Source organism: Lepidochelys olivacea (genome assembly GCF_965140295.1).
Source record: "Lepidochelys olivacea isolate rLepOli2 genome assembly, chromosome: 10".
NCBI classification, from domain to species: Eukaryota; Metazoa; Chordata; order Testudines; family Cheloniidae; genus Lepidochelys; species Lepidochelys olivacea.
Window position 1 is genome coordinate 81704285 of NC_140420.1, and position 14675 is coordinate 81718959.

General features: G+C 44.3%; 1 protein-coding gene across 4 annotated transcripts in view; it reads left to right on the plus strand.

The window, feature by feature from the left end:
* The window catches only part of CORO2B (coronin 2B), a 139100-nt gene that overhangs the window by 51055 nt on the left and 73370 nt on the right, over positions 1-14675 (plus strand). The window contains exon 2 of one of the 4 annotated variants that reach the window (XM_084641749.1): positions 7591-7699. The exons of the other annotated variants lie outside the window; for them this stretch is intronic. The gene's annotated coding sequence lies outside the window, so the exon portion shown is untranslated. The remainder of the gene's footprint in view (positions 1-7590; positions 7700-14675) is intronic. 4 annotated transcript variants of the gene reach the window in all.

The following is a 14675-nucleotide window of genomic DNA, read 5'->3' on the forward strand; positions in this document are numbered from 1 at the left end:
AGTTTCCATGCAGCTTGCAGGCATTTCACCCTTATTACTGTTCCTTTTAATTTCTGTTTAGCTAGCTTTCTCGTTTTTTGTGGGGAAGAAAGAGCGAGGGATGTATTTAATTAAGAAAACAAGAGGGGAGAAAAAATGCCCAACCAGAAATCTTTATTTCAAAAAAATCCCAAAGGGCACCACATTTTAAGATGAAATGAAAATGTCATTTGAATCAGAACAAAAATGTACCTTTTGCTCTAGAAATGAAGCCCTGCAGAAAGCTCAACATGTTCTAGAAAAAAATCAGACCCTTTTAATGCATAAATTATCCACTGGAAGAGTTTGGCTTTTCCAAGCATCTCTAAAGTCTTATTTAGGATTTTGAAGCAACAAACTGGAGACAGTCAGGATGAAAGAACATGGTTTCATCAAGTACCCATTCTCTGTGACGCAGTAACTAGCTAACCCTGCTGTTTGGAAATGCCATGAACCCTTCTGTGTTTCATCAGAGTGTTGGTTTGATTGGGCCAACAATAACTTTTGTTTTTTCTTTCAAAATGAGACGAATCTGAGGAATAACGAATTCTCTGTGTGCACCGGAAGAATTAGAAGATTACCACCAAAAAGCTCTCTTACCAAGAACTGAAAATGACTGTTTCATACAGGCAACGAAGAGTGAGGAAGAGGCTTTTACAGTACATTCTCTAAGAGCTTGTCTGATGGAAGCAGATTAAAAGGGCCTGTATATTGTGATTTAAAAGGATTACTGTACGCTCTTCTGTGGTGATTGCATGTTCTAGTGCTGTGTGGATTTTTGCAAGTGCTCTCCTTAACGACTGTTGTCAAGGCTCCCGACTATTCAAAAGAGCCAATTATAATAAATAAAAATTGAGACACAGTGGTGCATCCTGCTGTTCCCATTTGGGAAAAGCTGGAGCTGCCACAGACTGGAACATCTGAAAAGCCATCAAATGTGACTGCACGGCAGTTATCCAGAGATGATTTAGGAGATGATATCTCCTAGGATTTTCTGTATTCTGCCTTCTGCTGTACTGTGACATACAGCTTTAATCTCTGTCCTACTATCCCCCTCTTTTCCGATGATTGGATATATTGTAGCCTCTCTTTGAGTTTTGTGTGTTCTTTCATTATCTCTGTACAGCTCAGCCCAGATTTAATTTCTTCACTAAGGGACTGGAGGCAAAAAGACAGAAAATAGAGCATTTATATTGTCTTAGTTGCCTCCAGAAGTACATCTAGGCTCCAGCATGTCCTTTTAAAATAGGAATAGTGATTTATTCTCTTGCAAGAAGCGAATGCCAGCCAGGGGAATCAAACTTCCCTTCAAGCACATGATCCAGGAGAACTCAGGATTCCTACTGAGAGAGCAATGCAGAATGTGGCCACTTACTCACTCCCTTTTTTTTCAGCACAGATACCTCCCTCAAACAATTTACTTTCTAGACTCACTGCCCTGCTCACTTACTCATCCTAGCCTCCCCATGCAGCCATCGCTGGACAGTCGTTGAAGGGCGCTGTAACAGCTTCTACATACTGAGCAGAAGGCATTGTTCATGCCTCTTTCTCATATTTGGTTGAACAGCAGTACAAATAGTGGGAGAAACGTATGTTCTTTGTGCATGAAGTGAGTGGAGAGAGAACCTTCCTCCCACCTTCACCTCTAGCTCATGGCCATTCTCACGTGGATCAGTCCTGCGATGTGCTGAACACCTCTTGCATTTCCCAAAGCCAATGAGAGTCGAAGTCGCTCAGCACCTTGCGGGGTCTCAGCCTAGCACAGTATCCTAAGTTCTCCATAAAAAGAGAATCTCGCTGCTCTTCAGAAGCATTCTGAGGCCTTCAAAATGGTTACACTGTGATGTAGTTAGCTGACAATTCTTTTAAACTTCCACTGCAGGACATTTTGATTTAAAAAACCAACGGCCTAGAATTCTATAGCATCAACATGGCACACAATGAATGGCTTAAAAGCTGGCTAACTGACAGGTGTCAAAAAGTAATTGTAAACACGGAATCATCGTCAAGCAGGTGTTTCTAATGGGGTTCCTCGGGGATCTGTTCTTGGCCCTATGCTATTTAACACTTTTATGAATGACCTGGAAGTAAACGTAAAATGATCACTGATAAAGTTTCCAGATGACCCCAAAATTGAGGAGTGGTAGACAACGAAGAGGACAGGTCACGTGACAGAGTGATCAGGATCGCTTGGTAAACTGGATGCAAGAGAACAATATGCGTTTTAATATGGCTCAGAGTGAGTGTGAACATCTAGGAACAAAGAAAGTAGGCTGTGCTTCCAGGATGGGGGACTGTACCTTGGGAAGCAGAGACTTTGAAAAAGATATGGGGGTCGTGGTGGATAATCGGCTGAATATGAGCTCCCCATGTGACGCCGTGGCTAAAAGGGCTGATGTGATCCTTGGATGTATAAATAGGGGATTTCCGGTAGGAGTAGAGAGTTTATTTTACCCTGTGTTTGGTACTGGTGTGACCACTGCTGGGATGTGTCCAGTTCTGGTGTCCACAATTCAAGAAAGATGCTGATGAGTTGGAGTGGGTTCAGAGAAGAGCCATGAAAATGATTAAAAGGTTAGAAAACCTGCCATATAGTGATGGACTTCAGGAGCTCAGTCTGTTTAGTTTAACAGAGAGAAAGGTAAGGGGTAACTTGATTATTGTTTGTGAGTGCCTGCATGGGGAACAAATATTTGATTGTGAGCTCTTCTGTCTAGCTGATGAAAGGTATAACATGATCCAATGGCTGAAGTTGAAGCTAGACAAATTCAGGCAGGAAGTAAGGTGTAAATTTTTAACAGTAAGAGGAGCTAACCATTGGTATAATTTATCAAGAGTCATGGTGGATTCTCCATCACTGACCATTTTAAAATCAAGATGAGGATGTTTTTCTCAAAGATCAGCTACAGGAATTATGTTGGGCAAGTTCTCTGGCCTGTGTTACACAGGAGGTCAGACTAGAATCGATGATCAGTGGTCCCTTCTGGCCTTAGAACCTATTAATCTATGCTACTGCCCTAACCTGGCACTAGAGCGCATGGGAAATCATTTGATAGTCAACCTGCACTCAAACACAGGGCTCTTCTTCCCATCCCCAATCCATTTCTGCTCTTATGAGTTGGGGCACTAGTAGAACAAGTTAATGATCCTTTACCACAGGTCATGTCAGCCACAGCATCCTGGCCTGAAATTGCAAAAACCAAACTCCCTTGCTCTGGAGCTGTCCCCTAATATGATCTTTTGGGGGTTCAGTACAGGAAAGACCCAACATACTTCCTGGAGACAATTTATTATTCCTCTACTTTTCTCTTCCTGCCAAAGAAATATTTGCATATAATGCTCACCTTACATGGATTGTGTTTTGTAGTGTATGACTGGTTTAATATTTAGAAGCCTGTTGATTGCGACTAGCTTAGCCTCGTTATTAAATCTCAAACCACTTTTATCTAAATCTCAAATTTAAAATTGTTAATATAAGTGTAAATCTTGGTAAGAAAAATCACTTACTCTGCTATTCGCTGGGTAATGCAAAACTCTGGTCCTGGAAAGCAAAGTATTTTAAGGAAACATCTTATGTCTTACAGAAGCTCTGGTTGTGTAATACTTGCATAGTCTTATGAAAGTCCTAAAGAACTTAATAAGGATTTAAACCAATAATATTCTATAGAAATTACTCTAAAAATCTACGTCCTTCAAACAGGGACTGTCTCTTTATGTCTGTACAGTGCCAAGCACAATGGGATCCTGGTCTGTGATAGAGGTCCCTTTGTGTTACTACAATACAAATAAAAGCTTTCTATTATCACTCTGCTGCAGAACTTTGAACATATGTTAATTCTGTTGTACAAGATTTTTTCCCAAGCATGATACTTTTAATGGCTCAGTTAACATTCTTATTAGAATAAGTGATAAATTTTACTTTGAAGTCTTTGCTATGTGCAAAAAGTTAAACTATTCTACACGAAATCGCAGTTAAAAGTAGAATGGGCTTGGGGGGAAAAATTAAACTTTTGTCTGTCAAAAATGCAGTTTTGTTAAAACAGAAATGGGCTGGTCTAGATAGTACTTAGTCCTGCAGGGGACTGGACTAGATGACCAGTTGAGATCCCTTCCAGTTCTACAATTCTATTATTCTAAAATGTTTTATGGAAATGTGTGTTTCAATGAAATTCTCATCGGGAACCTGGGTCTCTCAGATCCCAGCCAAGTGCCCCAACCACCAGGCTACAGAGTCAGTCTCCCTCTCCCTGCCCAATGAATATTTAATTACACAAACTCTCCAATAGGAGAGAAGGAGATGCGGTGCTATAACCCACTGGTTAATGAATTCATGTGGGATATCCAAGTTCAAGTCCCAATTTTTCATTAAATGGGACTGTTTTCCAGACAGCTTGAGTTAAAAGGTGATATTACTGTTCCATAAGAGTGCGTATACAGTGAAATACTCACTTCATTTCCTTGCTAAAAGGTGCACTTTGGCAAATTTCCAGCAGGTAGGTAGATACTACAGCTGCCATTACCACTAATCTCCATGTAATATATTTCACAGTGTTTCAGTGTAAATTCTTGCAGAGAAAATACAGTTTTTCTCATAAATTGGAGAACGTGCAGAAAAGCAAGCATTGGAGGTAACAAAACACGAGCATTTTACTTGGATCACCAATTGAGCTGATCTCTGAAAATTCATCCCCAAACCTGTAGTTTTTCTGTGAACTTCATCACCGATCTTTCCCTTTTCTCCTGTAATATGTCTGATAGAACACTTTAATTAGAACTGGGCACCAAAGTTCATCTTTAGAACACTCTCTGAAACTCCTGGCTGGCTGGATCAACAGCTTAATGTCTCTATATCAAAATGTGGAGTTCAACAATGTACTGTGTTTCCAGTAAGCTAGAACTGGCCTTGTCATGGCATTTTGTGTTTTCCAATAGATCTACTGCACTCCCATTCGGTTTTCTAAATATCGCTGAGACAGTGTGGAGCCTCTGACCTGAGAAAATAGACTTCAAGCTGGGGATTTGAATGTGTGTTGGTCAATTACGTACATCTTGATTAGCAGTAGGTTCCAAAGGTTGTGTGTGAGAGAATGTTTCTTTCTGTCACGGTAGATTAGGCTGAGTGCTGGGCCAGACTGCTTGCTCCAGTTTGAGCACTGTTATGCGGGCGCTGAACCCAGGGGGTGAGCAAACCAAGGGTAGGAAATAAAACCAAGATCTTATTTGAGTCCAGCTTTTGAGATAACTGATCTAGTAAGTGCAAAAGGAGGAAGGGGTCAAATACTCCATGATCACATGGATGGCAAAAAACGTTTGCTTGGAATTTATTAAGGCCTCTGGTCCTCTTTTATAGTGTAACATGACACCCCAGGATAAGCCCTCAGAGCAAAGATTAAAACTATGGCTCTTGGATCTATAACTACAAGTGTCTACTGCAAAGCTAACTCTGTTTTCCCAAAGCTAGTAACAGACTCATAAACCACAGAGCCAGCCACTAGAGAAGGACAGAGCTAAACTGTAATCTGGGTTAAATATATCCAAAGATGGGGAAGGGGAAGACCTACCTGGAAATATGCACCTTCTCAGGAGTGTCTCCATGTTGCATGGCAAGGAGCTGGGAGAAGGTGGATGCAGAGCATCTATGGACAGGATTAGCAAGTGAAACATGGATGGTCCACCCAGTGTCAAAAGCCACAGAAGGTGGGTGTCTTGGGTGTCAAAGCCACAGAAGGGAGGTTGCTACCTCTCAGAGCAGCAGTCACGTAATGTGATGCAACGTCTGCAATATGCTTGACTGCTTTGAGAGGGCAGTTGGATTCACATGTTGGCAGCATAGCAGGAGGAGTGCTGTAGGGAAAGTGATGTTCTCCTTGCATACATCCTATACAAATCTACTTCCCTAATGATTCCTGCAACTTTTTCTCCCTCTGTTGCAATCTGCATTTGGGGGGCGGGCGGGAAGGGGAAGGGAAGAGGAAGCAGATGCACATAGACCCAAATAATTATGCAGGACACCACTTAAATATAATATACAGATGTCTATAGACTATCAGAACTACCTAGCATTTCCATTGTTCTTGTGTTACTGTTGATCTGACTGACAAGGTGGGTGAGGTAATATCTTTTATTGGACCAACTTCTGTTGGTGAGAGAGACATGCTTTTGAGCCACACAGAGCTCTTCTGCAGTTCTGCCACGGTTACAGCTATACTTCATTCAACTGTTGATGTGACTATAATTTCCATCTTCCAGTTTGGTATGTTTTTAAGCACATTTCCCCCCAAGTATTCAAACAAGCAAATGTTGACATTGTTAGGAGCATTGCAAGTGTCTGAGTATGGAGGACACTGTCTGATCAAGCATGGTTCATGATGTTCAGTATTGACACCGAGTGTCGTGATTTGGAATATGGTTTATTTAGTCCCTAATTTTAAAGGGTCTGTACTTTATGGTATTCTCAATGTTTATTGACGCTCTGTTTGGCCATTTATGGATAGAGGTGTTGTAATGAATTTTAGTTTCAACTTTCATGAATAATTCAGAAGTTGAATGAACCTTGAAAATGATGTTGTATTAGTCTGATCTGTAGAAGAGGGATGGAAGTGACTTCAATAAATCAACACAATTTTTTTTTAATATCTTAAACCTTCTGAGAGTGAGGTGGGTAAAAATAAAATACCATATAATGTCTGTGGATGGAACTCCAGAACCAAATGAACTGTGATGTATCTGAGGCTGGGCTCTAGAGAACTATTCCCAGAGTACCGCAGGCCTTGTAAATATAGTATATTACAGGCTCTGGAGAAAAGTCTCCAGAATCTCCAGGAGTTCCCAGGTGCTCTGTAAAGTGGAGACTCAATGATGCTTAAATGCAATAGTTGGTTTTATGCCATTTTCTTAACTGAATTTGGTATGAAATAGAAATGTTGGTCACAATGACAGACTTTCTGCTGGGGCATCTCTGTATTAAAAGAAACGTCACTTATGATGATTTGATGACCAGGTTGAGTGGTAGACAGCAGCTAAACAGAAGAGACTTGCTTGGTCTTCCTACATATTTAACTAAAATCCAATCTTGTGCTTCTAAGAGTCCCCTCAGTGCCCAGTGACTTTACATTGCAAGCTCTTGGCACCTTGGTGCACTAGCCCTGCTGGTTTTGAGAAGCTGTGAGAGCAGTTTCTTTTCTCTTCTTTTCTACTTTTTTCTCTTATTGAAACAAATGATTCATGGCTACCTCTCTTTCAGGTTAACTGGAATGTTTTTTCTTCGCTGGCGAAGGATGGCATTGATTTGTTTAGTGGTTCAGGAATGTATTCTGACATCATGCTAAAATCACAAGTTAGCCTTACAGATAGATGGAAGGTTGTTCTTTAGATGCAGAATTCCTGTTGGAATCTTTGCTGCAGGTGCAGTAACTTAGCGGCTCCCGCTGGCAAAGCCCACATGGGCCTGTGTTATGCTGAGGCAGCGTTCTGGGAAGTATTGTGCCTGATTCATCACTGCATTATGCTGGTGCAACTGCCTTTACTACCACTGTGCTGAACTGAGCCCATCTCTTTCTGTTCTGTTGAGAGCCAGCCAGCTCCCGAGGAGGCACCAGCATTGTACCCAAAATAAGAACCACACCAGCATTTTCCTTGTCTGACACAAGTAGCTGCTGTGAAAGCAACTGGAAACAGTGAGGTAAGCCCCAGAAACGTCCTTTAATTATTATTCCTGACCCTGAATACAAGACTGAGCTGTCTTTACTGAGGCAAAGCATGTGTGTCTGGTCTGCGTAAAGGATGCAGGAACAGAAAGAAAAGTGCAAAAGCAACTTGAATATAGATTCAAAAGAGAAATGGATGTCAATTTGCATAATTGTATGAATACCCATTATCTCTTCATGCAAAACATGGAATGGGTTTTCCAGAAATAACCATGGCTTTGGATTCCTCACTGATGCTAAGTTATCCCGTAGCAGTGACTATGAGTAATGCTTTCTACCAGCTCTGGTTGGCTAGAAGACTCCATCGCATCCTCGAGGATGATGACCTCACCTCTGCTAAACATACTTTCATTAATCTGCCAGCAGTACTAGAGCATGGCAGTAAACCCAGGCATGAAGTCATCAGCCCTGAGGAAACTTCAGCTAGAGCATCTCCTCAGCAAGATGGGCTACTGTGAGTACATCAAACCTGTCCCCTTGCTCTATGCCAGCTTCCCACTGAATACTGAGTAAAGTTCATGATCTCCAATGTGCTCCATGGCTTGGATCCAGGGTATCCAAAACATTGCCTGAAGTTCCAAGATGAGGACGATGTCTGAGAACGGAGCTGTGGACTGCAAGGATCAAGCACGTCTCTGCAGGAGGCAGCTTTTCTCAGGAGTCTGTCTGAGGCTGTGAAACAAACTTCAGCAGGATCTAAGAACCACCACAAACCTCTCCACCTTCTGCTCCAGGTGTAAGGTGCGTTTCTGACCTTGTTTAGAACACCACCCACACCTGGCAAAGCAGGCATAAACTAAAAAACCTGTTTCTCCTTTGGAGAGAAAAAGGGTGAGTGCTACCACAATTTAAATAAAGAGTTGTAGCAGCAGCAAAGGGGAAACCGAAGTACATATTGAACTATGGCTGCATCCTGGGATATCCCTGATTTACCTTCACCTCTTGCATCCTTCCTCTGAATGTCACCAACAGAGCTGTGAGGAATCGGAATCTCTGTCCCATGGGAATCTTCAGTATTTCCATTCCGAAGCCAGAAACTGTAGAAAGAAAAAATTATGCAAAAAGTATCTGTAATGGGTGTGGGAGGGCTGGAAGGCCAGTCGGCCTAGTGGTTGGGGTTCCTGGCTTCCTGACCCTGCTTCTGTGGTCGAGGTGCCTCAGTCTTTAAGGCAGGGAGGGTAGGGGGACCCGGGCCATCCCACTTCACTGGGTCCCAGCCCAGGGCCCTGCATAAGTAACCCCTCAGGAGGGGATCTCCCGGTGAGGACTCTGCTGCCCTCGCCTACTTCCTACCATTGCCCCTTTATTATGGGGCATGGTCCCTATAGTCCAAGTTCCCGTGGTGGATTGTCTCTTAATAGTGCCCCTCAGGGACCTTGGGCGGCATCCTGCTGCGGTCCCAGGTTTTTCTGGGCGGAGCAGCTGTAAGTTTGGTGGGGCTGTAACTCCCACAAGGTCTCCGCGCTCTGGTCACCCAGCTTCCTCTCAGGCCGAGTGCTTCTAGGCCTCTTTCTCCGTCTCCTTTTGGCCAGGAAGATGGTGCTTATTCCCTGGAGGCTACCTTGGCAGGCCAGGCTAGTGATCCTTCCCTCAGACAGGACGGCAGTTAGCTCCTGTCTCTTCACTTGTCAGTCCCAAACTGAGCCAGGCTCCCTCCTTTTTACCCTCGCCAAGCCTGGCATTGGCTGAAGCTGTAATGGGGTGGGGCTAGCTGGGCCCAAAGGCTCTCCTTAACCCCTCCTATGCTGGTGGGTGGTTCCTCTGCTTCATCCCAGTATCGAAAATTTCAACGTTTTAGATTGTAGTGATCCTGTTTGACATTTCAAAAAGACATTTTCATTTTGAATTGTCAGACTTGCACAAAACAATTTTTTTGTTTAGATTCTCCTCATCAAATTATTGAAACTGACATTTTCCCCACATAAAATATAGTTTGACAAAACCACATTTTCTGATGGGAAAACTATTTGTCATTTTGACCAGCTCTGGTCAGCAGCCATCATCTCTCTGGGTGTGTGAACTGGACTGCGTCAAGCACCCAAGCTGGGAACTTTCAGCTAAACATTGGACTGAGTGGGGAAACTTCTGAGCGTTGAAATATGGGGGGGGAAGGGAGAAAGAGAGGGTTGTTTGGTTATTGTGTTCATTAACTTTCATCTGCATTTCTTCTTCCTGGTTTTGGCCCAGGTTAAGAAGTGGAAATGTACAGAGCTACTCTTTAGATTACTTCTAAGCAAGATGAAACTCGGACAAACAGAATAATTAAAAATTACTGCAAAGTAAGATGTCCAATGTATAAATACTACTGCTGTGCCAGTAAGATGGCTTAGCGTTTCATGATTGTCAAAAATACCTTTTTTGTATTTTATGCATCTTTACTGAGTGCTAACTTCCATATAACTTCATCTATCTATGGCGAATTTGCCTCTGCAGTTTGTGCTATTGTTCTAAATCCTATGGAGTCCAATTTTCATTCAAGATACCAAGGTGCGGGTCCCAGTGGGAAACTGCATTAGGGGTTGTGCAATACACATGAGGATGCAATAAGTCCCACGGTCTCTTTGGCTTCATCTTGTAGCTAGAATAACAATGAAGATTTATTTGGGCAGGCATTGGTTAGTGGCATTTGTCTCCTTTATATCAAATATTCTTGTTATAACCCATGGATTTTTGTGCTTTTTCTTACTGTCTGTGCAGTTAAAAGAATTATGTTCTTTATCTCTTGAGCAATTGGACAAATGGTGCTGTCTGAAGACCACATTCTGCTGGCAACGTCTCACATTTTAATGTTTTCCCAATTGCTATAAAAACAGTTCATCTCCACACACTATAACCTGAGTAGAACTTGCTGCACTGTCAAGATTATAGCTTGGCTCTGACCACTGAGGCAGTCATGGGAGCGTCCAGAAGCAACACTTCTCATCCCAAGGGAAGCGAGGGGAGAGGGTGGGAGAGTCAGGGATGTTTTGAAGCTTTGTAGCTTGGTCATTGTTGCCAGGGCCTGGTTCCAAGCATGTCTGCAGTGCTGCTGGTGCCACCCGTGGTTATTACTATGTACCCCTGTGGAGTAGTTTACATAATTAGCTGCATACTGGACATTTTTAAGTCTGAAAATTTTTGCAAAACTCTACTTCAGGGTCACTTGGCACTGCGGTCACAAATGGTTGTTCAGCTGCTTGAGATTAGATTACTATGGAAGTTCAAAGCCAAGCTAAATTTGTTCACATACTTCTATTTTTTGTACTGATTTAGGGCACTCTTCGTAGATTCGCAGATTATAAAGCCACGAAGGGACCATTGTGATTATCTAGTCTGACCTCCTGTATAACACAGGCCCTACGACTTCCCTGAATTCCTGTTTGAACTGGGGTGTATCTCTTCGTTCTAGTTCAGTGTGGAGGATTGTTTTGTTATTTGGTGGCTGCTAAGCCCCTTTCACTCCATCAGATGTAATGTCATGCACCGAAATGCTGCAGGCTGGATATAGGCAGTAAAACCAGATATGATGAAGTACTTCTCCTGCTGCTCACCAAGGTATTGTTGGCTCTTTGCCAAACAGCATCAGCTTTTTAGGGCCTTCTCTAGCCATTTCTGTTTGGAGCAGAAATTGGTGATGTGGAGTCAGGTAATTTCTTCGTGTAACTTTGTTTGTTTCTCGGAGGACACGTGGTGGTGGTGGTGGTGGTGGTGGTCTACTAGGGTTGCCAACTTTCTAATCACTCAAAACCAAACAACCTGCCCCGCCCCTGCTCTGAGGCTGCGCCCCTTCTCGCTCCATCCCCCCTCCCTCCATCGCTCACTCTTCCCCACCTTCACTCACTTTCGTCGGGCTGGGGTAGGGGGTTGGTGAGGGCTCTGGCTGGGGTGGGGCCAGGGATGAGGGGTACAGAGTGAGGGAGGGGACTCCAGGCAGGGGCAAGAGGTTGGGGTGCACGGGCAGGGTGCAGGGTCCCAGCGGCGCTTACTGTGGCTCCGAGGAAGTGGCCACCAGGTCCCTGCAGCCTCGAGGTGCATGGGTGGCCAGGCACCTCTGCACAGTGCGCGCTGCCTTCTCACCCGCAGACGCCACCCCCTGCAGCGCCCATTTTGGTCGCGGTTCCCGGCCAGTGGGCTCTGTGGAGCTGGCACTGGGGGTGGGGGCAGCGCGTGGAGCCTCCCTGGCCGCCCCAATGCCTAGGGGCCGCAGGGACCTGGCGGGCGTTCCAGTCGAAAACCGGACACCTGGCAACCCTATGGTCTATGCACAGACCATTTCCCCCTGGCTGGAACAGCCGGTAAAGTGCAGCTGCCCTGTCCCCAAGCACAGCTGTCTTGTGCCTTTGTCTGTCTTCGGGGCCTCACATAAGTCTTGCTGCCTCACAAACTCTGTGCCATTTGCACTCCTAAGCCAAGGCTCCCTGAGCCCCAGAGGGTTTGGGAAGGAAACTTGGCCACTGGCCGTCTTGGTGTGCAACTCTGCATGTAATGCAACGAAAGCTCAGAAAGGGCTTATGGCTTGGAGACCATGCTTTAACTCACCCAATGATCTTAATAACCCTCTGGTTGCGGCTACTTGCCGACATATCTACCTTTCCCACCCTAGGGGCGTATGTGTCACTGACCCCTACTGGGCAAGAGACAGTGGTTTGCTGCACCCATCTTGTCCCCTTAGCTGCCTCTGCTCCAGTGCGCATGGGAACAAGCCAAGGCCTGGGTGTCCTACCCAGAAGCACCTGTGAGGCAGCGCAGGAATCTGGGGTGACCTACCAATGAGAGGAGCTGAGATTCTCTGAACAAAGACGTTGCAGGTTCTCGCCGTGCACTGAAGTCTACTTACGAAAGCATATAACTGATGAACAAACAAGCGAATGGGTGGAATGAGGCCCACCCGGCTGCTCTGTGCCGTTACAGCTTGACTTCAATTTTCTGCTTCACGTGGCGATTGCATGAGGGGAGGACAACTTAGAGAGATAATTAGAGGAAAAAGAGCAAACGTGCCCCAGCTCTGCAATGTATTATTCATAGCCAGACCTACTGCATTACCCTGTTGAAATGCGAATAATTAGGAAGATTTCTCACTTCCATCAGCTGCACTGCTGAATGCTGCTTCCAGGGAAGCCATTCCTATGGGGATGAAGGTCTTCAATGCAACAACCTCTACTTAGGGGCCAGTCCAGCTGGGTGCTGAGCAACCTCCCCTCCCATTGAAATCAGTGGGAACAGCGGGTGCTTGGAATCTTTCAGGAGTGGACCCTTTAATTTATAGCAGTTGCAGGACTTAAACAAGCCAATTTTGTAATGCACTTTTATTTTAGAGCCAGATCCTGTTCCAACTGAAGTTAATGGCAAAACTCTTCCATTGGTGATGTGCGCTGTGCCAGGCCCTTTATTTGGAAGGCGTAAATCAAGTAAAAGAACTTGTTCAAAAAAATAAAACTGTTACTTTAAATATTAATTTTTAAAAAAGTAGAAAGCAGCCTTATGCGATGCTGTGCAGATGGAAGAGCCCAAACTCCTCCTCCTCCTCTTCCTCAAGTGGTGGCTTCCTTCGGTTGCTCCCCCCACCAGCAGATGTGATGCAGTCATCACATCGGAAACCCAGGCACTAATGATTCCTTTTAGCACTTTCTCCAGGGTAGATCCCCATGGGAGGTGGGTGGGAAATGGTTTTCCTGTCTTGTGAGAATTCGACATTGTGAAAAATTTTTCCCATCTCGAATTGGGACAAAAAGTCAGAACTTTGAATTTTCACAAATTGAAAATCCAGAAAATGTTTAGATTCGGGTCAATGGAAATGTTTTTGGCTTCGATTATGAGCTTTTTTCCTTTCGGTTGTGTAAATTTACTAAAATTTCTAAACAAAAAGTTGTGATTGTAAAAAACAAAAACAAAAACAAAAAAATCCTGACCCTCTGGTTCAACAACCTTGAAACTCTTTTTTCCAAAAACGTTTCGACTTATTGAACCTGACACTGTTTTGTGACATTTCAGTTTTGACAAATCTGGTTTGGTTTGGGAGGGGGTTGTAAAAAAACAAAAAATTCCCAACCCGCTGTACCCTCCACCCTCCAACTTTCAAGCAGTAATAGCAGAGAGGGGATTTGCTAACGACTGATGGGAAATGGGGACTCCATTGGCCCAGAGGATTTCTCCAGTACTAGAAACAGCCTATGTGGTAGGCCCCAGTGGGATGCTGCGGATCGAATGGTCCTTCTGTTGGCTGGGGGTCAACAGTCCTTGCTCAGCGGTGGTGCTGAGACAAGACTGGGTGGAAGTGTAGTTTCTAGGTTTTTCATGACTCCTTCCCCAGCTTTCTGTGTGTTGAGCATATCCGTGAGGAAGAAGATCAGGTCAGCCAGAGAGCAAAAGTCATACCTGAGTAATTGCCCTTGCAAGGTGCTTCGGTGGCAGGCATCTTTTGCCCCAAGCTTCCCAGCCATGGCTCTAGCTGCTCCTTGTTTTTCTCTGTCACCTAAAGCCCCCGGGGTGCCCTGTCTAATTCTGTCACAGGAAGTGGTGCACCTGGGAGGTTTCTTCTCAAAGCTCTCTCTCCTCCTGTCATCCAAAGAAAGGTTCGCCACAATTCAGGGCCTGAGCAATTTCAGAGCTCGGTTCACCAGCACTTGCAGTTGTAGGTAGGATGCTCTCCTTTATGGAAATAGCACCATTTATGCTCTGCTATAACATAGTAGATTGACGATACCATCAGCAAATTCAAGAGCTTCTTACTGTTTCCTATGTCCCTACTGTTCCTTCTGTTTCTTACAGCAAAGGCTCCTTGGGGGCGCAAAAAGGCAGGAAAATGAGCAAGAGCACATTGCCACTAACTAGGATGTATTTCTATTAATCTCTCCATTCATCTTAGCGGGAATAGAGATGGAGTTTTGTATCCTTTGGGGTCTTGCTTATTAAGTGACTCTTGGATGAGTGAGAGCCCTTGACTCCCTTCCACTTACGGTAGCATCAAGTTCC